This window comes from Leucopleurus acutus (genome assembly GCF_964270905.1).
Source record: "Leucopleurus acutus genome assembly, chromosome: 5".
Lineage (NCBI taxonomy): Eukaryota > Metazoa > Chordata > Mammalia > Artiodactyla > Delphinidae > Leucopleurus > Leucopleurus acutus.
This window is the reverse complement of record NC_139147.1, coordinates 28,766,003-28,788,938: the sequence shown is the minus strand read 5'-3', so window position 1 is coordinate 28,788,938 and position 22,936 is coordinate 28,766,003. Positions and strand designations below refer to the sequence as shown.

Genomic DNA, 22,936 nt, shown 5'->3' with positions numbered 1-22,936 from the left:
CAATTCAAAAAGAGTCATGTACCACAGTGTTCATTGCAGCTCTATTTACAGTAGCCAGGACATGGAAACAACCTAAGTGTCCATCGACAGATGAACAGATAAAGAAGATGTGGCACAGATATACAATGGAATATTACTCAGCCATAAAAAGAAATGAATTTGAGTTATTTGTAGTGAGGTGGATGGACCTAGAGTCTGTCATAAAGAGTGAAGTAAGTCAGAAAGAGAAAAACAAATACCATATGCTAACACATATATATGGAATCTAAAAAAAAAAAAAAAAGGTTCAGTAGAACCTAGGGTCAGGACAGGAATAAAGACACAGACATAGAGAATGGACTTGAGCACACGGGGATGCTGAAGGGTAAGCTGGGATGAAGTGAGAGAGTGGCAGAGTGGCATGGACTTACATTTACTACCAAATATAAAATAGATAGCTAGTGGGAAGCAGCCACATAGCACAGGGAGATCAGCTTCGTGTTTTGTGACCACCTAGAGAGGTGGGATAGGAAGGGTGGGAGGGAGATGCAAGAGGGAGGAGATATGGGGATATATGTATATGTATAGCTGATTTACTTTGTTATAAGGCAGACACTAACACACCATTGTAAAGCAATTATACGCCAATAAAGATGTTTAGAAAAGTAAAATAAAATAAAAATAAAATATTATGAAGCTAAAAAAAAGGAAACTGCCAGATTTTTATGCTGCACAGTGAGCTTCCCTGAGTGTTGCCTAATCTTTCTTTTTCTTAGCTTCATTAACTAGAAGAAATAAACCTATTAGTTTACCAAAAAGTATCAGTCTTGTCAGTGATAAGAGACAAATCAATTTCAATTCTGTTAAAGACATATGATTTTTAAAAATCTTAAAAATTTTCACTTGAATTTCAAAAGTCTTTTGATTTTTATAGTGAAAAATATTGTTGATAGTGTAAATGGTCATTAACAGGGATACTGTGAAGATACTTAACTTCAAAGATGCCTAAAATACATTAAGCTAAGAGTTCAGGTTTTGAATCTTCGTTCACCTACTAACTTAATTTTTCTGAGATTCTGGAGATAATGTTACCTAATTAATAGGGCTATAAAAAAGATTTAATGAACTAAGACATGCAAAGCACATAGCATTGTGTATGGTGTCCCCTAAGTATTCATAAGTGGAAGCAGACTCTATAGCAAATAAATTTCTTTCTAAGGTAAAAAACCAAAAACAGCTCAGGAAAAAAAAAAAAAAAAAACTGAACTATACTGCTATGTCTTGCATTTTTCTGTAGTATGAAAAATAATCCAGAACTTGTATCATCAGAGTAGTATAAATAACAGTAAAAAGCCAAAGATTAAGCATTATTCCAATTTTATACAAATTAAAAAGTGGTACTACAATTACAGCTTCTGAGAGAAATAAAACATGGCACATCTAATTCACATTCACGCACAAAAATACATACATACACACACACTACATAAGGAGCATTCTGATAAGAGGCTATCACAACATGTACCTGAGAGAGCTAAGTTTCAGCCTAGAGCCTGTCACTTACTACCCTATAACCTTGGCCCCTTTCTTAATTACTCTAAGTCTCTCAAGTTTCTTCACTTACAAAAGAGAGACAACAAGCTGTATCACAGAGAACAGTTGGGAGGGTTAAAGGCTATACAGTCCTGCGGGACCTGTGATGTCCATAGCTTCTATCAAATTACCAAACGATTACTCGAACCACAAAATATTAAGAAATGTCACAGGTTTGTCAAAAAGTTTAAAAACCTTTAAAGATATAAATGATTTTAAAGTATTACTATTTCCATTAATTCCAGTGTTTCAGAAGCCTGGTAGGAATTTAATTTTGTAAGAATTTTAATATTCCATGAACACTGGACGAAAGAGAATCCCTACACATGTAAACCCTAAACAAATGCCTGTACCCATAGCTTAAGAAACTCCATCAAGGGCTTCCCTGGTGGCACAGTGGTTACGAATCCGTCTGCCAGTGCAGGGGACATGGGTTCGAGCCCTGGTCCGGGAAGATCCCACATGCTGTGGAGCAACTAAGCCTGTGCGCCACAACTACTGAGCCTGCACTCCGGAGCCCGCGAGCCACAACCACTGAAGCCCATGAGCCTAGAGCCCGTGCTCCGCAACAAGAGAAGCCACCGCAGTGAGAAGCCCGCGCACCGCAATGAAGAGTAGCCCCTGCTCGCTGCAACTACAGGAACCCTGCACACGGAAACGAAGACCCAACACAGCCAAAAACAAATAAATAAAATGGATATATATTAAAAAAAAAAAAGAAACTCCATCAAATAAGACTGAAAAACTCACTGATGATTAGAGATATATTTTTTATATAACATTATCTGACAACTGTTGTGTTAACTGGTTTAGCGGTGTGTGTGTGTGTGTGTGTGTGTGTGTGTGTGTACAGTACTGCATTAGCTTCCGAATAGAGCCCCCTCCAAAACATTCTCCACACTGTAGCCCATGCTCTTCGTAAAAGATAAATCCCTTTGACTAAAAACTCATTATGGTTTCCCGTCTCACTTCAAATAGTCTAAATTCCTCTCTACAGTCTACAAGGTCCTGCATAATCTGGCTCCAGAGAATCTAACGAACCTTATCTCATGTCATTTAGCCCCTTGCTCATTATACCCTAGTCAGGCGCTGTCCAGCAAAACGTAATGAGAACTACAAATGTAATTTTAAATTATCTAGTAGTCATATTTTTTTAAGTTTAAAAGGTAAAATTAATTTGAATATATTTAACCCAATATATCTAAAATATTATGGTATCAATATGAAACCAATAGAAAATTCTTAAAATGTTTTACATCTTTTTATTGTCATACTACATCTTCTAAATTGCTGGGTAGTTTACACTTAGAGCACATCTCAATTCAGACAGGCCACGTGTGGCTCCAGGCTACGAGACTGGAGAGCATAACCCTAACTACACAGACTTCCTTCGATCCCAAAACAGACAGTTCTTCCCGGCCCTTCAGCCAGTGGGGTGCACGTGTGGGTCCTGATTCCCGGAAGGCTCTTCCTACAGCTGCTGCTTTGCCTCCCTCACACAGTTCACCTGAAATGTTACTTCCCAAGACAAGCCTTTCCCAACGGCCTTCCTAAGTGGGTCTCCCCATGTATTCCCTAGCAGAGCACCCAGGAGATCAATCGTCTTAGGACTTCTCTCATTCTGTAATACTTTTTCCTTGTTTTTTGTTTTTGTTTTTTTAATACTTGTTTACTGCTTGTCTTCTACTGTTACACCGTACTTACTGCTCCAGGAGGACAAGGATTAGTTTTATTCCATTTGCTACAGGCACAGCTGAGACACAATTTCTGCTGAATAAGTGGATGTCTATACATATTCTTAGTTTCTCTCTGACCGCTTAATTCTATACATAATACTAAAAAGCAACTGGCAGCATAGGAAATATATATACAATTACTTAAATTTATCATGTAAGCCAAGTAAAGATGATTACAAGGTATAACTTTAAGAAATCCTTCTGATTTTCAAGTAATACGCTTTTATAAAGATCAAAAGAAATAATCACTTCACTTAAAATTACAAGTACGATATAATGAAAAAGTAACATCTTATTTAAGCTGAGATCAAATCGTAAGAAATTTCTAATATTCCTCTATTCTGTGCAGTCCAGAGAAAAGTACTGTGTTAATTGTTGTTTATTTGGCTTTTACATTTGTTAAACTCAGATCACCCCAGTGTCCTAAGGATCTGCAAAAGTCTATAATTGCTAAATAATTTCTATAATTAAAGGAAGAAAAGTCTAGAAACTCTGAGTGGCACTTGAAGAAAATGAAAACTTTTTAGCTAAGATTTAAATAAATTAAACTTTACCTTACCTGCTCTGGGTTCTCATTTTCCAAATTATTTTCTATAATTCTAAAGTGAGGTCCATGATTCACTTAGACATTTTATACTGTTAGATGGAAAGGTGGTCATTGAAAATTATGCACAGTTTTTCATACATAGTTTAATAAAGTCAATACTACAAATAAAAATCACATAACTGATCAAGGCAAAGAATATGTAGTTTGTGAGAGGGAATCATATTATTAAAGTTACACACCCTTTTTTTTTTTTTTAGTTTGAAATATGAGACTAAATTAACAGGTAAAAAAATAGGAATAAGAGTTTAAACTCGGCTTCACCACGCTGCATATAGAAGATGAAAAGACTGTGTCATTCATTTTGAGATACCCGAACAGCTCTACTACATCATATTATGGTTACCTAGACAAGTCCTCTTATTAACAGTGGTATAAAGCATACATCCACAGAGGGCATGACTATCTTATACTCAGACACGCACACCTACAAATAAATAATTATCAGATATATATAATGGTCCAGGAACTACACATTGTCTTCTCATTTAACCTTCATACTAACCTAGAGAGGTTGATATGATAATAATCCCCATTTTGAAGAGAAGCAAAGTGAAGTTTAGAGAGGTTAAATAGTTTGCCTGCAAACCTTGCTCTGTCCAATTGTTGAACTTGCAAAAAGCTAGGTGGGAATTTTAATCTACTAATAGGAGGGAAAGGCTTGGAAACAGTTTACTGCCATCCGTACGACTTATACGCTTCATGTACACTTGATTTGGAGCATGAGCCAAGTCCCTAAACCACACCTCCACTGCTCACTGGTCTCCCCACTGCCCCTATGCTTGGTCAATTTGGTTTTCTGACAGTGTCTCTAGTTCTTTGTTCATTTCTCCATTGGAAATAAAACCAGCCCAGCTGGATGAAGGCAAGTCTAGTCTTGTCAGGCACTGCTTTTTGGACGGACCCTCTCAGTCTTTAACTTGGATACCCATCTGACATGTACTGCCAGGATCTACTGTATTTGCAAACCAAACTCTACCCCCTGGAGACTAATCTTTCCATGAACAATCTGAATTAGAATATTTCTTGAATTTGGCAATTCAACATTTAATTATGTTTGCAGGGGGTCATGCCTGGTTAGTACCCCTCCTTGGAGGTCCCTACACGGCAAGAGTCTCAGTTGGCTGCCCACTTTCTTTGCTCAGCCTGATTACACTATTAAAGAAAACACTGCTGTAAGATATTAAATATTAATGGATTATAGTGTAATTATTTGAGATTGTAAATAAATTCACAAATTTATTCTAATACAGATACTATAATTGTATATATTTTCCTCGTTTTTAGTATATTTCTTAAGTGATGTGCAATATCTTTGTCATTCTTCTGGAGTAAGAGTACACTGGTAGAAAAAGAAAAAACGAGAAAAGGAAGGGTACACTGGATCCACACTCACAGCGAGCAATCCGTAATTGTGTGTGTGTATAATTCATAACCAAATAGACTGAAAATTAAACTGAAAGTATATCATTTTAAATATATATAGTGGTATACATAAACATATATATAATGACTTAATGTCCGTTTGCTTTAACTTACAGTCCATTTGGTTATGAATTAAAATTACTGTGGCTATAGGTATAAGATTTGGCTAGTATCAACATAACAATTATTATTTTAGAAGGATAAAATCAGGCAAAGAGTTGACAGCATATGAAAAAATGATCACTTTTTATAAAACTAGGCAATTTGTATTTTAGCCCCAGCTCAGCTACTAAGTAGTTTTATAACAGTGACCAAGTATCAACCTTTCTAAAGGCCAATTTTCTCATGTGTTAAATATACTCTTTATATTAACTGATCTGTAAGGTTCTACCACTCAAAAACTCTGGTCTAAGCCTAGCTAATGTTGAACACCTAACAATAAAAACATTTGCTCATTAACTGAGCTGAGAGAAGTTATCACCCACATATTTAAAGTTGTCCTCACGAATGACTTTCATTTCATGGCTTAAAGTATTAGTAACAGTCATAATAACAAGCCAAACGTTTATTTCCTCCAAAGATTTAAATCTCTCTGACTAAAGTTACAGTGCAGTTTTCTTGGATGTTTAAAATAATTTGTTGATATTGGTTAGTAAGCATAACGTATCTAGACTCACAGAATGAATCTAAGAAGACATAGATTTCACCGCTTTAAAAATTCAACATCACAGCAGGCCAGCATATGAGGAGAAAGAATGGAGGCAGGGCTTCCCTGGTGGCACAGTGGTTGGGGGTCCGCCTGCCGATGCAGAGGACATGGGTTCGTGCCCCGGTCCGGGAAGATCCCACATGCTGCGGAGCGGCTGGGCCCGTGAGCCATGGGCCGCTGAGCCTTTGCGTCCGGAGCCTGCGCTCTGCAGCGGGAGAGGCCACAACAGTGAGAGGCCCGCGTACCGTAAAAAAAAAAAAAAGAATGGACGCAAAGCGAGGCGAAGAAGGACTCTAAGTGTGTCTGTCTACACATGCTTGTCTGTGTTCAGAGGAAGAACAATTTAAGGCACAGTCACTTGAACTACTCTGACTGAAAAAACAATTCTGCAAACACAGTTCCTACTCTGGTTCTGAAACACTGAATTCCCATTCCTTCAACACCTAGAATGCTTTCAGAAGGGAAGCAGATGCTAAAAACTACTACCGTGAGAACAGTGGAAATGTAAATAGACAAGAGTAAAAACAAAGTGTGTGTGTGGGGTGGGGGAGAGTGGTTGAGTGTCCTTTATTCATTTGACTAACAAATATTTATTGATCAGATACTAGGTGCCAGGTACAGTGTCAAGCACTATGGCTATTTTGGTAAATAAAGAACACAGCTTTTGTCTGTAAAAAACAATCAAATAAAGAACACAGCTTTTGTCTGTAAAAAACAATCTCCACTCCATCAAAAAGAAGTAGTACAACCACCAACGCAAGAAAAGAAAACATAAACATAAATTTCCTCTACTTGGTAGTTCCTCCATCATCTTCCCATTCTGAGTTGTTTATATATTAAATATACACATTCCATGTACTTCTTTTGTAAGGGTGAAAGATAACAGGATTTCCAAATTTGTAAGATAATTACAAAATTAAAAACTAAAATTTTAACTAGAAAGAGTTCAGAACATCTTTTATGATGGAAAATAAAATATTCTGATTCTTAGTTCTATGGTTTACTTTTTCCTCTACATTTTCTCAATCCACATTTTTTTCAAAAAAAAACTTCCCACAAAACCATGTAAGAGTACAATACTAATAATTTTGATGGCTTGATATTCAACTGAAAACAGTTAATAGTCTTAATTTGGTCACTGAGTTAAAAAGTTCTTAAAAACGTCTCTTTTCCTTAATAGATAACATGACCTCAAATAGTTAATTTTAATCAATGTTTTATGTCAGAAAACCGTATTTCGTTAACTTCACAAATGCTTATAATCATCAAAGTAGTCTAGATAACCATTTAGAAATTTAGCTAATTTCATGTTTTTCATCTTTACAATGAAAAAAGTGATATTCATTCCTTATTTCTCAAGATTACTGGTAAAATTAAAGAACTTGTTGAATAAAAAAACAAACAAAAACAAAAACAGCAACAACAACAAAAAAACAAATGCTTAAAAATGTTTCTCCATTCACACATTTTTCTACAAAAGTACCTGGGAATAGTCGAGACCAATATCCATGGCCTCTGATTGCACCAATCTTCCGTATCAGAATGTTTTTACAATGTATAATTAGTATATGCAGAACAATTACTCACACATTTAAATGGGAGTGAAATGTAATCTAAAAAATGTAAAGCTATATACTGATTTTAAGAACATAAAAGGAAACAATGGAAGACAACTTTAATTCCATCAGTGAACTATTTTGCTTGCTCTCTCTCCTAAATCAAGTGCTCTGATTGTAATCGAAGGATCAGGACAGGGACAGAGGAGGCAAAGGGCACTTGCAGTTCACACAGGGCAGGAGACTTGGACAAGAGGAATTTCTCCTCTACCCTCACAGTACAGATTTTCACATAACCTGAAGAGTGCAGCTACGACAACATCTCAAGAGTGCCTGAAAATGGCAAGGGGTCAAACCCCAATCATAGGTGCTTCAATCATTTTGTGAAAATATTAAAACATTTATTCAATTCATATTAAGAAATCCCAAATTTTACACCGTAAGTCTCTATCCGAAGAACATTCACAGAATTAATATATAAAAACAAAAACCGGAAGAAACATTGCAATTTCCTTTCCCACAGCAGAATCAAACAGTACAATATTTATACAACAAAACTAGTGAAAGAATAAACTAAATACATTTCTTAATTTCTTTAATGTAGCTTAAGGTGGTATAGTGGCTACCTTTTTATTTTCTTTTTTTAATGAAAATCTCTTTCCTATTCTCTGCATCACGTTATGTAGGACCTTTAACAACATAACGTACTGGAAAATAATTAAAAATCATTTCCTAAACTAATTAGGTTCATAACCACCTCCCTGACTTCTCCCATTCATCTTGTGCTTAAAATTTTACATTACTGGCTTGAATTTCATCTCTGCCTGACACGTTTCAAGCAGTGAAACAGATTAGTGCCTCAGAACACTTTATAGTGTTTTGTTATCAATCAGGTTACGTTCCCAGCGATGCTTTCAGCAAAATGATCTTATTCGAATGAACTCTCATGGTCTGAAGTAAATAAAGCTGTAACCCACTGCTCTTGCATACTTTCCATTCATTTACTTCCTTTTTTTAAACTTAGACTTATAGCACGTGCCATAGAAAGAGCGCGTGTTAAATATTCCTGGAGTGTCACAATATGTAATACAATAAAACAGATTACAACCCTACCTTTCTTTCACAGCAGTGGTGCCAAGCACAGGTACACCGGAGCAATCAATTTGTTCTGCAGACAGTAAGGCTTTCACAGAATACTAATGGAAAATCTCTTTTCTTTCTCCTTTGCCTTGACTCCCCAATGCCCAGGTCCCGACCAATACAAGGAAGAGGGCGGTATGTCTTCTGCTGAGATAACCACAACTACTAATCAAGTCTACGTGTACAAGGGCACAGGATTAAACCTCCACCAAGCTTGAGTCAGAGTTTGAGAGCAGCTAAACACATGCACAGCACGGTCAAAATTAAACACACACACACACACACACACACAGACACACTCATACACCATGCACAAACCATGAAAATACAGATGTGTCTACTTCAGTGAACTAATTCATCACACTTTTACCACTGATAGTTTTTTACCTCAGGGGCATAAAATTATCTCCCGTAGAACTGAGGGCTTAGATTCAACGGTACCCAACAACAATTTTTTTTTTTCCAGAAAACAAGAATCATGAACAATATTTTTTGCATTAAACTGTTCACTGTTTTTAAAAGAAGGCATTTTTCTAAATTGGACTATCCAATACAGTTTACATGGACTTACTCTTTCAAGTATTAATATAGGGTTAACAGACTCAGCAAGGATTCTTAAGAGTTTGCACTTAAAAAAGGGTATTATAATAGCTCAAATCCACTTATCCAAGAAAAACATGTATATTACCAATAGTGAAAAGATATCTAAAAGATCTTCATTTATCTTTTAGTTTTTACATTAAATATAATCCCATGGTATTTAACAAATATTTTCAGGTCTCAAAAAATTACTTAAAAAACATCTTTAGCATTTTATAATTATGACAGCATGGTGGTATTTATGATCTCATTAATCCAGAGTTTTGAGGTTCCTTTCAATTAAGCATTTTCACTTGGCTTACTTTTCTTTTATTCGAAATATGAAAAGGTATGCCAATCATTGAGTAGGGTGATGACAGAAGTTGTTAAATATTTTTTAACAATATAACAATGCCTCATTTTTATGTGCCTGCCTTAATTTTCAAGTAACTCTTGAAAAGTACCGATAGTCAAAGGACTGCAAACTAAACAATAATTAAGAACAAAACACTCTGGATGACTGGAGAAAATTATGAGGAGGCTTTCTAAACCAGCTCTATTTTCATGTAAACAACTGCTTTAAACTGCTAAAATACACGTGTCTTATTCTGCACTCTTCCTTTTTCTAAAAAAAAAAAAAAAAATCAGCAGAACAATTAAGAAATACTAAGCCTTCTAAGAAGTATTGCAATAATGTTTAACCGAGACTGATGCATTTGTCCTTGACACACTGACCATGTCATCAGGCTACTGTCATGTGATATCATGTCATTTCCCCACCTGGCTAGTGACCTTGTCCTCTAAATGACCTAAAGCTTCCCTCAAGTAGCAGGAGGCCCCTCCCCGCTGCCTCAGCAAGGTCGTATGGGTCAGCGTGTCCTCATCTATAATCCACCACCATTTGTCAGCGGGGAGGCTGGAGAAGGCAGGCTTGCTACAAGGGGAGAATGCCCAATTAGGCAGCTGTCACACAAAGCATAGGCTGCAAAATTATCCCCTGTCAAAAGAAAGAGCAGCTGCGGGTGCCAGTTACAGCAACCTTTCAACCCTTTAGGTACTGGAAACTACACAGAAGTAAATGAAGAACAATTAGCGATAACAAATCGATGAATTAGGACAGTAAATTAGAAATTACTAGCAGGTGAGCTTGGGTCATACATGACATAAGGGCATACCAGACTCCATGCAAGGGCAGGGATGCGCAGAATCGCACTACCCATTTCCTTGCATGTCGATTTCCCCTCCAGCATTTTCTTCTGGCAAACCTAAAATCCTTTAAAATAGCCCTAAGCTAAAAGTGTATATACCTTTTTACTTTTCATGGAGGACCCAAATACACTGCTTCTTGACAGCAGAAAATCTTCCAGAATATTAAATCTAGTCAATTCTAAACTGTTCCTCTAATACAATCCATCAGGCTATCCCCTGAAACTTAGTTATTTGTTGGCCACAAAGTCCAAAATATCAGTTCAAATAATCACACTTAAAATATCATATCCACCTTCCTGAAGTATGTGCCCTGGATCTACTCTGGTCACACGTACAGGGAGACATCTTCTTTAAGAAAGCAACAACCAAATTCTGAGAAAACGTATGTTAATATCATAATGTTGAAGTAAAGTTTCTCTACATGATGTGAGATGTGATTTTGTGTATAAAGGAATAACTGCAAGATGCGCTTCTATGTATGATACACACAAAAAAGTATCAACTATAAAATTAACTTCTCTGATTATTCTGCTCTAATCCTATAGAGGCGATATGCATTAAGTCGCAAGCTTAGAAAGCCAATTTACTTGGACTCTTTCCAACTAATGTCTGGTATTTAGCACTCACAGCTAACAAAGGAGGAACAAAATGGGGAAACAAGTCCCACAGAGGAGAGGGAGGCCAATATGGCTATTGTTTATGGACATGGTTTCATTGTGCCTCAAAAAAGTCACGTTATGGTCACAAACAACTTTCTTAAAGTCCATTTTAAACTAAAACTGCTCTTCTTCCCCCTTAGGAAAAACACGTGTGTCTTTTTACACCAGTTCTTTGAAAGTTGAGAAACCTGAACAATATGTGCTATATTTTCTAAAGACTCAGGGCAAAGTGATTTACTATAATTCCAAATCACAAATGTAAAAGTGAGGCAGAGAAGGTGAGGTGATAAAGAAGCATTTTATTCAACCCTCCCCAACACATTATAAATAAATCACAGTTGCCAGCAGAAAAAGTTTCTGATTCCTACTTCCTAAACCAAACCATTTGATAAAATTTCCAGGAGATAAATGTTGTGGGGAGAAAACTTCTCCATTAAAAGTTTATCCAAGAATTTGATTTATAAATTATGTTTCATCCTGTTAAAAAACGGCCATTTATAAATTTTCTTAAGTTTAGAACGCAACCTTCTAAAAGTCAGACTAAGGAATTCAAAGTAATGGCATATAGACAGGAATGAAGGAGTTAATGCCTTTAGAATTCAGCTTTCATCATACACGGGTGACTATCTCTTTAAATAATTTAAATCCTCTCCATCAACTACAAAGCTGTTTTGAAGCCATTTAGCTTTGTTCTTTACATGTGTTCTAATTAAGAAATGACCTTGTCATCACACATACCAGAAATCCAGGATTATTTCCTACAGCAAAAATTCACAGAGCCCCCAGAAAAAGAAAAAGAGGGGGGAAAAAAAAGACTTCTTCCTCAGTTCCTCACTAAAGGAAGTTGTTGGCTGGCTGAACGCTGAAGCAGTTTCACCGCATAATTTTTTGTTGTTGTTGAATGTCACAGGGCGGGTTAGTGTGACCTTGAGCTGCATCAGCAGCACAGCAAGGGTCGAGATGCCTGCAGGCGCCCTTGTACTGGATTTGCAAGACAAAAACCTTCAAACTGGCTGAAGGACATCTTAAATCTCTTCAAAGGTTTTCCGAACTAATCTGGGCTGCTCTTAGCAGGATCTGTGCCAGTGCGAGAAGCAAAATTAAAAACAAGGTCTTTGACAGGATGTTGTCTCCTCTTAACCCTTTCCCAAGCAAAACAGAACAAATCACAAGCATTCTGGAGACACAGTTTACCTAGAAGCATTCTTTCATAACAAATTATGTAAGCAAGCAATCACAAAGGATGAGGCAGTTATTAGTCCTTAAAACTAAACCCTCCCATTGAATTCGGGTGGAATTTTTTTCTGGCTCATATTTTTGTGTAGTGAATGGAAGACTTAAAAGATTCTATCTGTTATCTTTTAGATTTGCAGCAAGTGATAGGTTAACATTAAGAGAGTATATTTCCATCAACATTAATGTCTTGCATTTTTTTTTAAAGAATAAGCTTTTAGCTGGTTAAGTCATAAACGTCATGCATGTTGCATACAGCTTACTAAAATTAAAACAGGGAAAAAAATTACGTGATATGTTTACTAAATTCCTTATTCCTAGCATGATGAATACACTGGTAAGAGGGGGAAAAAATCAGAATAGTGAAAGTGAACATACGTAAAACAAGATAAGGCAATCTCAGTCTTATTATAAGCAATCAGCAGGACACTTTTTTATTGGAATGTTATATGTAATGTAATATTTCCAATGCAGGCCAAAAGAGAGGGTATTAATACCAGCAGAGGGTGTGAGTCTTCCCTGCAATACCCTTAAAGTTTAATTTAGTAGCTACAGCTCTCAAGAAATAATCTAGGGGACCAAACAGCTATAATATTTAAAATGCAATAACTTAAAATCAGTGTATCTCCACCTTATGATATGTCAGTTTCTCATCATCAGATATAAGACATGTCATAATTAGTTGTAAAGAGTATTTAGTGTAAGGTGTACCATGTATTAAGGTCCAATAGATTGCAAATTATACCCATTTAAAAAAATAGACTGAGTTCAAGATTATGCTGAGTGGCAACCAAACTCACTTGAGTTCAGGTATGCCTTCCCAAATGGCATACAAATGGGGTAGGAAGGAACACCCAGTAGGTATATGAGAGTGAACAAGTACATGTGAATTTTTCTTTAGTCACTGTGCAAAAGAAGACAGAGTTTATGTGCTAAATGCTATGGCTGAAGTTTGTAAAAAGTGCTCTAGGAACAGAGTGGGCTGTAACTAAGTTTTCAGCTTATCTGTGTCTGTGCCCTAGGTGGTGGCCAATGATGGTTAAAAAAAATGAGTAGGCAGAAGAGAATGGCAGTCACTCTAGGTTACAAAAACAGCACCTAAAGGCAGGGTATTGCTGAGTGTGATACAGGACGCGGTGGTCCAATGTGACTAGAGATTAGGCTGAAAACGCAATCAGGACCAAGGACTTTGAATCAAGGTCATGCCAAAGAGCTGGCCTTTATCTAGTGAGCAGTGGAAGGTTTACGGGCAATGGTATGACTAAATGCATGTTAAAAGACAAAAACAAAAACAGAAGCTGTAGAGTTGTTGATGGCTTAGAGGGGAAAAGTAATTGAAGCAAATTAGTGCAAAGAAGAAAACACAGTCAAAATAAGGCAGGGGGAGGAGAGTTGAAGAAAAAGACAACTCTGAAAAACAATGAAGCCTGGTTTAAATATTTAGTAAGCAATTTATATCACATAAATAGTGTTATAAAATAGGGTATTTTTAATAGCACATTCATTAAATCAAAAAAGGAAGAAAAAAATTATGGTGACTCAAGCCCAGGTTTGTAAAACACTGTGGTAACATGACATAACGAATTTTCAAGAAAACTAAGAACTCTTGAGGAGGTATTCAACAAAGAGTCAGAATCAGAATTCTGTTGGAGATTTGAATTTTGTATATTTCAAATGGCAATCTTCATTAAGTATCGGGTAAGGATTCTGCTGATAAGGCAGCGACATGTACTTTTTCAGAACAGTGTGATGGCATAGCTCCCTTGGCTATAAGAGGGAGAGGCCTGGCTTAAACCATAAGGTCGTTGTTGGAGCTCAGAGTTTCATCAACACTAATGAAAATAAAATTAACTAAGCAAACATTTACTGACTGCCTACTATGTTTAGGACACAGAATTAAAAAATAAAAAGTCCCCAACATTCTATCAGCTTTGTGCTTCTAGTTTATCACTCATAATGATAAATCCCCAAATTACAGCTCACACCATGACACCACACAATAAAAAGATGATGCGTAAACAGAATATTGAACTGTCAGTGAATTCACAAGAGTCTGAATGAGCAGCCATCTTGGTGTTCCCATGCAGCTGACAGGTACACACAATGCATTCCCAAAACTCTCCGGGGAAGAACCAGTAAGTACCCTTTTAATTTGAAGAGAGTCATCAAATAGTGTAAGAGACTAACTGTCCTGCTAAGACCTCAGAAAGAACTTAACGGAGTATCAGCCAAGGTAAGAAGGTAGGGAGTAAAAAAGAACAGGAGTCACTAGGGCCAAGTAACTGTCTACCAGAAAGCAGACAGCACTTTCAGAAAAGGAGAGCCAGCATCAGGGATCAGGCTGAGGCAAATGGAGGGGAAGGTCAAACAAAGGAGACCAGAAGAAAAGCTTTCCAAGGGAAGACTTCTCACTCCCCTGAAAAAGATACAAACTTTACTTTGTGAAATAATTAAGAAAATGACCAAATCTCCAAACACTCTGGAGTACAGAGAATCATCACAGAAGAAGTATTTGGAGGTTCACAAGTCATAAAAAGGGTTAGCACTTAAAAGCCAAGGTACTCACAATTTTCACTGCAGCACTATTTACAATAGCCAGGACGTGGAAGCAACCTAAATGCCCATCGACAGATGAATGGATAAAGAAGATGTGGTATATATATATATACAATGGAATATTACTCAGCCATAAAAAGAAACAAAACTGAGTTATCTGCAGTGAGGTGGATGGACCTAGAGTCTGTCATACAGAGTGAAGCAAGTCAGAAAGAGAAAAACAAATACTGTACGCTAACACATATATATGGAATCTTAAAAAAAAAAAAAAGGTTCTCATGAACCTAGGGGCAGGACAGGAATAAAGACACAGATGTAGAGAATGGACTTGAGGACATGGGGAGGGGGAAGGGTAAGCTGGGACAAAGTGAGAGAGTGTCATGGACATATATACACTACCAAATGTGAAACAGATAGCTAGTGGGAAGCAGCCGCATGGCACAGGGAGATCAGCTTGGTGCTTTGTGACCACCTAGAGGGTTGGGATAGGGAGGGTGCGAGGGAGATGCAAGAGGGAGGGGATACGGGGATATACATATGCATACAGCTGATTCACTTTGTTATACAGCAGAAACTAACACACCACTGTAAAGCAATTATACTCCAATAAAGATGTTAAAAGATAAATTAAAAAAAAAAAAAGCCAGGGTACTGACAGGGCATAACTAGGAAGGATCTTACTGAGTATCCACAAATAAAATTACTTCTCCTTGAGTAAGCATCTCCTTTTTACAGCTGCCAAGCCAACACTGGTAATAGGTTCCAGCACATTCTACGTCTAGACATTAATAGAAGAGTGGGTAACATGATAGACCATGCAGACATACCAAAAAAAATGGCAATTTATTAATACTAACCCACAAACACAAAAGCTAGGTTAAAACATTATTGAAATAAAAATACAGAATATTCTGTTGGCAATTAAAGTGAATTCCTGTAAAGCAGCAGTTCTCAAAGTGTGGTCCAGGGACTCCAAGGGTACCCATGATCCATTCAGGAGGAACGTGAGGTCAACACTATTTTCATAACACTAAACTGTTATCTGCTTTCTTGTCTCTCTCTCTCATAACTACAGTGGAGTTGTCTGGGGCTACAGGATGTATGGCACTGTGTTGATGGCTACTGGAGTGCATCCTTGTGTACTTCTGTGTTTTAAAATTTTTCTCAGTTTAAATTTTTAATATGGTAAATATCGGCTGATATGACCCTCATAAACAAAAACTCTCTGGGGTTCTCAATATTTTAAGAGTATGAAAGTGTCCTGAGACAAGAAGTTTGAGAACTGCTGCTGGGCCGCAATAGTAAAGAAGTGCTTCTTGAGAAGTACAATCTTGGTTCTACTCTTCAAATGAAATCTCTACTTCCTGATTCTCAAGAACTTACATTATAACTATGACAGATAAACATTGTTCTCTGTGCAGAAATGCTTCCAAAACTCTGGTGGGAAAAGAAAAGCATGACCTTTTAAAAAGCCTACAGGGGATATGAAATATCTCCCATCTTTCCATAGTCAGTGCTATTCTGAATTTACACGAAGTAACGACTCCACAGATATTTATAAAGAAGCTGCTGTGTGCTGAGAGCTAAGGAGAGAAGGATAATTAAGCGATAAACTAGCCTTTTGTGGACCCAATCTTGTCAGGAAAAAATATAATCAGTGACATAATGAGATAGTACTATAAGAGAAGGTATCAACAAAGCGAAAAAAGCACGGAAGGGCAAATTCTTGGGAAGAAGATGGGGTGAGAAGGCAGGCAACACTTTTTTTAGTGAAGGCACTCCACAGAGGTGGCATGTGAACTGGCTCTAACAAAGGTGAGGCTTTGCCAATTTGAAAAGAAGTGAAAAGCATCCTTTAGGCAGTGGGAGGAGCATCAGTCCCAGCAGGGAAGCACAGCAGTACACAGTATGTTCTAGAAACTTTAGGTAATCCACTTAAAGAACACAAATTACAAGTAATTAGAAACTTTTATACAATTTGACAAAGTAATTTGATGTCTTCTGAATTTAATGATGAAAGATTTGGATGTATAATTTGTATGTTTGTTTCTTAATTTCCCATCTGCCAGAGATAGAAGCTTCTTAAAAACACAATAAAAGTGATTTACTAAAATAATGAAGCAAAAACAACAAAACAAAAACTCGCCCATCACCACAAATATTTCGAGAAGCTTAGTGGACAGGCTGCAAGATGGCAGGAATGAGGGAGTAGCAATAGCGGGAGATAAAAGCTTCAAGCTAGAAGCTTGCATAGATTGTACTATCAACAATCTCTCTATTAAGTAAATGCAAAAAAGAAAATAAATAGGGTTTGAAAATTACTAGTAGTCTCTAATCTAGAATGGGGAGAGTCTAATTATCTGAATAAAGTGCATAATAAGCTCTACTGTTAGAATCACACCAATTTCAGATGTGCAAACCACAGGCCATGTGGTTGAAGGGCAAACGTACCAGAGAATCAAGGAAAATTATCAGGTTCAACACGGTTAATTTAAGTAAAAAAAGACTACGGTCTGTGTAAGAAGAGAAAGTGAATTGACACTTTAATCAACACATTTTAAAATTATTTTAATTACTTCATTTGAAACCTTTCATGGGAGAGGGAAGAAAACCTTAGTTGACCCAGAGGCTTGGTATAGTGGGAATCTTCCTCCCAGAATAATGTTAGTTATGTCAATTAAGGTATTAAGTAAAAGACTTACGGAAAATCAATTCTTCAAAGACATCAAATTCAGAAAAATGTTAATTATATGAATGTTTCCCACTGTAATGGTAAATTAGGATTGATTAAAGAAGGTCTGTTATTTTTCTATGGTCATTATGCTACTGGGATCGTTGAATTATTTTGATCAAAGGAGTAACACAGCAAATTGGAGTTTGGGGAAGATCTAGCGCCTGTGAGAGACTGGAGCAAGGACATCAGTATGGAGGCTTAGCAGCATAAGAGCTCCAGAGGAGAAAAGAACTCTGAACCAAGATGCTGGTCATGGGAAAGGAAACTAAAGAGTGGGTGGAAGCTATGTCGGAAACTAATGATGCTTCATTTGAGCTGAACACCCAAATTTTCTTGCCCAGGTTGTCCACGAATCCAGGGAAACATCAGTGAGATAGCCAAGTTAGTTTATGGCAATTAACCCCAACCCCAGTGACTCACCCAGATTCTGGATTGATCTTGCTTTCACCAGTACCATGTCCTCATTGAAAACTTTGTATAGAAGTTTAAACACCTTTCTTAAAGTATTATTTCTTAAATTAAAAACCTTACTTTGAGGAGTGTTATATAAAGTTTGGGGAAGACTTTCCATGTTGACAATTAGCCTCACTTCCAACCTGGTAACCCAATCTGTTAGAACTCACCAGCCCACATTTTCATCTCTTCATATAGATACTATATAGGACATAAAAGTTTTAACACTTAAGACATCTGTTGAAATAGTCACCAACAACTTAACTGAGCTAGGGAAAATTGTACAAAAAAGCACTCTTCTCAGTGAGAAATCATGAGCTATAACAAAAAAAAACTCCACTTAGAAAATGAGTATATTCAAGTGTTTTAAACTAAACTGATTTATGGTCAATTACCTAATTCTACCCAAGATATTAACTTTTGTATTATCAATATTTATCAAAATTAGCTAAAAAATGTTACACACTGAGGTGAACAGAGCACAGAAAGCACATGGAATCCTCTAAAGTACAATAAAGGGTGATTTTATTTTGTGACTTAGATGGGATGACTATTTCTTTCAAAAGGAGGAGCTATCAAGTGAGTAAGGGAAATCTTGGTCTAAGATACTAAGAAGCTTTATAAACACTTCATGTTTCATATGGTTTGCAATATTCAATTAATTAAATCCTTTTCCTTTTTTCCTAATCATCCTCTTTGGCCTCTCATTCAGGACATCACTATACCTAAAAATATAACACGACTGGTTTCAAAGCGGAGCTGTATGACAAACAAACTATAGTAAAACCTTATGAAATATATTAGTCCAGAGTCTTCAACTGTACTCTGTCGTATACTAGCTATACGACAGAGTACTGGACTCTGTATCTGAAGGACAGTATCTCTGTCCAAAAGGACTAGATACTCCTTTTGGAGACTGACAGTCCACTGGCTAATGTAAGTCCTAGTGAACAGGTATTATATACTATGATGCAACATCTCCCAAACTTATTTGACCACGGGTTCCTCATTCAAAAGGAAAAGCTGTTTAACAAAACACACTTTCGAAAAAACACACTTAACATATTCACTTTTAAAATCTTGAAATGTTTAAAAATATATGTAAATCATATAGATAATCACTAATAATTCAACTTTAATTGCTTTCAAAGTTGTTCATTGTGTATTCTAAATAATCCATCTTCTATCTGGAAGAAAGGTCTAGATTTGATCATTTTTCAAGGACAACTTATTGGCTATGTGTATTTACCATCTGGCTATCTACAATTTATTTACCAACTGTCAAAAGTGGTTGGTGCTTACCGCAAAACAAGGGTGATGAAAATTAAGAACAACAAACAAGATATAATTATATCTTGCTGGTCACAAGAATATGCATAATTATAATTTTCATTTTAACAGAATTAAAAGTTGACAATTGGGGTTCAATATCAACTATGTTTCAACAAATATAAAAGCAGATTTCAGACTATCAGACATTACCACATAATTATACCTGAATGAAAGAACTTTTAATATTTATAAATAAAAGTTAGGTAGATTTAAAATCTCAATTTAGAGGAAAAAATAGTAAGTGATAATGTGAAAAATGACTAGCAACCAATAATTACTAATAGTTTTATAGCATTTTTATTTAATAAGTATAATGTTTTAAAGATTTCCTTGCTGAAATTACAAGAAAGAATAAGCAGAGTAATTAAAATAAGAGAGAAGTAGAATGATTAAAATAAAAACTTCATCACTAGATTTTCTGAACATAATCACAACAGTGAAGGAAAAGGAGTTAGTATTATCACTGTGCCAACCATATTATGCTTACAGGTAGAGGACAAATCTGGTTCAAAGTTGCCATCCCCCTTTTGAAACATCATGGCCCATTAAAACACCATGAATTTAGGATAGTCTATCTGCTATCTCTCTTCCAAACAACTAATTATGAGCACAATAATCAATCATTGTGGCTTTTCCCAGTTTACTTGTAGTTCTTCTGCCCACGCGTGAGCAGCATAAGGTCCAAGAGCTTAAGACATGACCAATTCATTTAGGTTGTAGCTATACCAGAAAACAAGCAAGTTAATCCACGTAGAATTAGCCACTCACTCATCTCTTTCTGTTGCATTGCCCACCTACTTATGATAATTTAATCAGATTTTTAAATCATTTCTCAGAAATGCTGATACAGTATCATTTGCCTTATAAGAGGTAACTATTTTATATAATTCAAAAAGTAATCACTGACTTATACTATAATAAGCCCACAATAACCAAATATCCTTCTATTTTTCCTCCAAACAATAATTAACTTTTTTATCTGAAATCAGATTGCTATTTTCGGTTTTCTATTAACTATCCATTTTCCCTTGTTTTTGGTAAAAACAAATTAAGCATCATCAACATAAATGCTATTCTTTCAAACATCTTAATCCCTATCTCCAGAAGTAATCTACACCTGTGAATTCTCAAGAATATTGCTTGTGTTTTTCTCATGGCATTTAACCTCTTTCTGCTGTTTGATTTTATTTACCTATCTATATTTATTCTTTCCCTTTAAGTTCCTTAGCTATGAGAGTGTATCCTATTCACTTAAAAAAACAAACAAACAAAAAACACTGCCTAATGAAGTAATTTGCACAGATAAAGCACAAAATACAAATCTGGTGATTATAAGCTAATTGGTAACTAAGAAAGGACTGTCTGAAATATATTAAAGTCACGATGATTAAGCCTTATGAACTCAGGAAAAATATTCTCACCATCCGTCTCCAAGGATTGAGTCTCTGCTTTCTGAGAAAGGAAATTGAGAAGGCTGTTGAAAAGTAGCTCTGATGCCATTTGGAGTCTTCAGATTCCCCACTCCTCCTTCAATCTAGTGTGTATCTTAAGAAGAGGAAAAAGATAGCTTGGCATCAATTCCAAACCAGATTCTGGAATATCTTTTGTGAAGTTCTGTAAACTTTTCTCAGTATCTTTTCTTGTTCAAGTTCAATACAGAAAGAGTCATGTGACAGAAAAATATGGACTGTTTATGAAATATAAATTGATCACTAAAGGAAAGCAAAAGGTTTTTGGTTTCTAGATAATACATTTACTTGATAAAAGTAGATGCTTCAAGAAAACAAACTGTGAAAAAGGTTTATAGTTGCTAGGATGCACTTATTAACCTTTGTTAATTTCAAATTTCTATCAAACTAATTCAGTTAAGTTACATGTAAAAATTCTAAATCCTCCCAAGGACATATTTCCAAAATTTTTTTAAAAAGGAAGGAAAAAATAGCTAGTGTCTTTCATATTAAGCTTTGTCTGTTTCAAAATACTACCTATGTAACCTTCTCAGCACAAAATTCGGTAATAAATATCAAATGTTTTATGTCCATAGAAAGACTTGTACACCAATGTCCAAAGCAGTTTTATTTTTAATAGCCAAAAACTGGAAACAACTCAAATGCCCATCAACAGGTGAATGAATTATGGTATATCCATACAATGGAATATTTACTATTCAGCAACAAAAAAGGATATATTATTGATATAAACAACAACACGGATGAATTTCAAAACAATTATGCTGAGTGCAAGAACCCAGACAAAAAGGAATACATAGTGTGTGACTCCATTTGCATAAAAATGTAATAAATGCAAATTAATCTACAGGGAGAATAAACAGATCAGTGGTTGCCTGGGGATAGCAGGGTGGAAAGGTACAAGAAGAAGGGATTACAAAAGAGTATTATTTTAATTGTGGTGCTGATTTCATGGCCATACGTACACACATGTCAAAAGTTATCAAACTGTATGCCTTAAATATATGCAGTTTATTATATGTCAATTATATCTCAATGAAGCAAAAAGAAATCATATTTCTTAAAATGTTGTATACCCCTTGATGTAGCAATGCCAAGTGTAGGATTTATCCTAATTGGAAAAAAAAAAAATAGAGGATATATACAAATATCTAGCTATAAGCATATCATTATGTACTACATAGCCATTAAAATGTTATATAAGGTAATTAAGTTTCATGGAATAATATACTATATTATATATTAAGTGATAAAAATGGGAAACAACATTATGTTCAGCATAACTGAATTTTTGTTTTAAAATTATACAAAAATAGATATAGTATTTTTGCAGAACTGATTTTTTCTTTTCCTTTTTCCTGATTTATATTTTCTAGTTTCTTTACAATAAGTGCATATTACTTTTGTAATAAATAAAACAAATTAAAGGATGAAAATAGCAACAGCCTACCACTGTCCACTCCCTAGTATATGTATAAAACAAACACTCCTAGGATGTAGTGCACATTACAGATTTCTGGGTTATCATGTCACCCTCACCAGCGACCTAACAAACAATAGTGAGAAAAGGGCAGGTCTGACAGGATGAACTGGAGTCACAATTAGTAAGCTATATGCTTTACCAGTTACAATGCACTTCATGCACAAGACCTCACTGAATCTTCATAACTCAGTGAAACAAGCAGAGAAGGCATTACCCCATTTTATGAAGGAGAAACAAACAGTGTGCAGGGCTGGTTAAGTGTCATGCCCCAAATTATAGATCCTGGACTCAAACTGAACATTGACTATAAATCCTGATAGGAATTCTGAGAGAGCAGGGAAAAATCACTTCTGATAATCTATAACTACAAGGCAGTACTTTACCCGTGAACTTAAAAATAACCATATTTACAATCAATTTAGTATTTCTATTAGAATGCGCCAGGGGCCTTGGAAATGTCCTAAATTCCCAGTCCCCAATCTCAGAA

At 35.9% G+C, this 22,936-nt stretch overlaps 1 protein-coding gene across 4 annotated transcripts in view; it reads right to left on the bottom strand.

The window, feature by feature from the left end:
* Window positions 1–22,936, bottom strand: part of NRIP1 (nuclear receptor interacting protein 1) — a 94,618-nt gene that overhangs the window by 30,038 nt on the left and 41,644 nt on the right. For 3 of the 4 annotated variants that reach the window (XR_014326198.1, XM_082839028.1, XM_082839029.1), the window contains one exon: window positions 20,919–21,042. The exons of the other annotated variant lie outside the window; for it this stretch is intronic. The gene's annotated coding sequence lies outside the window, so the exon portion shown is untranslated. The remainder of the gene's footprint in view (window positions 1–20,918; window positions 21,043–22,936) is intronic. 4 annotated transcript variants of the gene reach the window in all.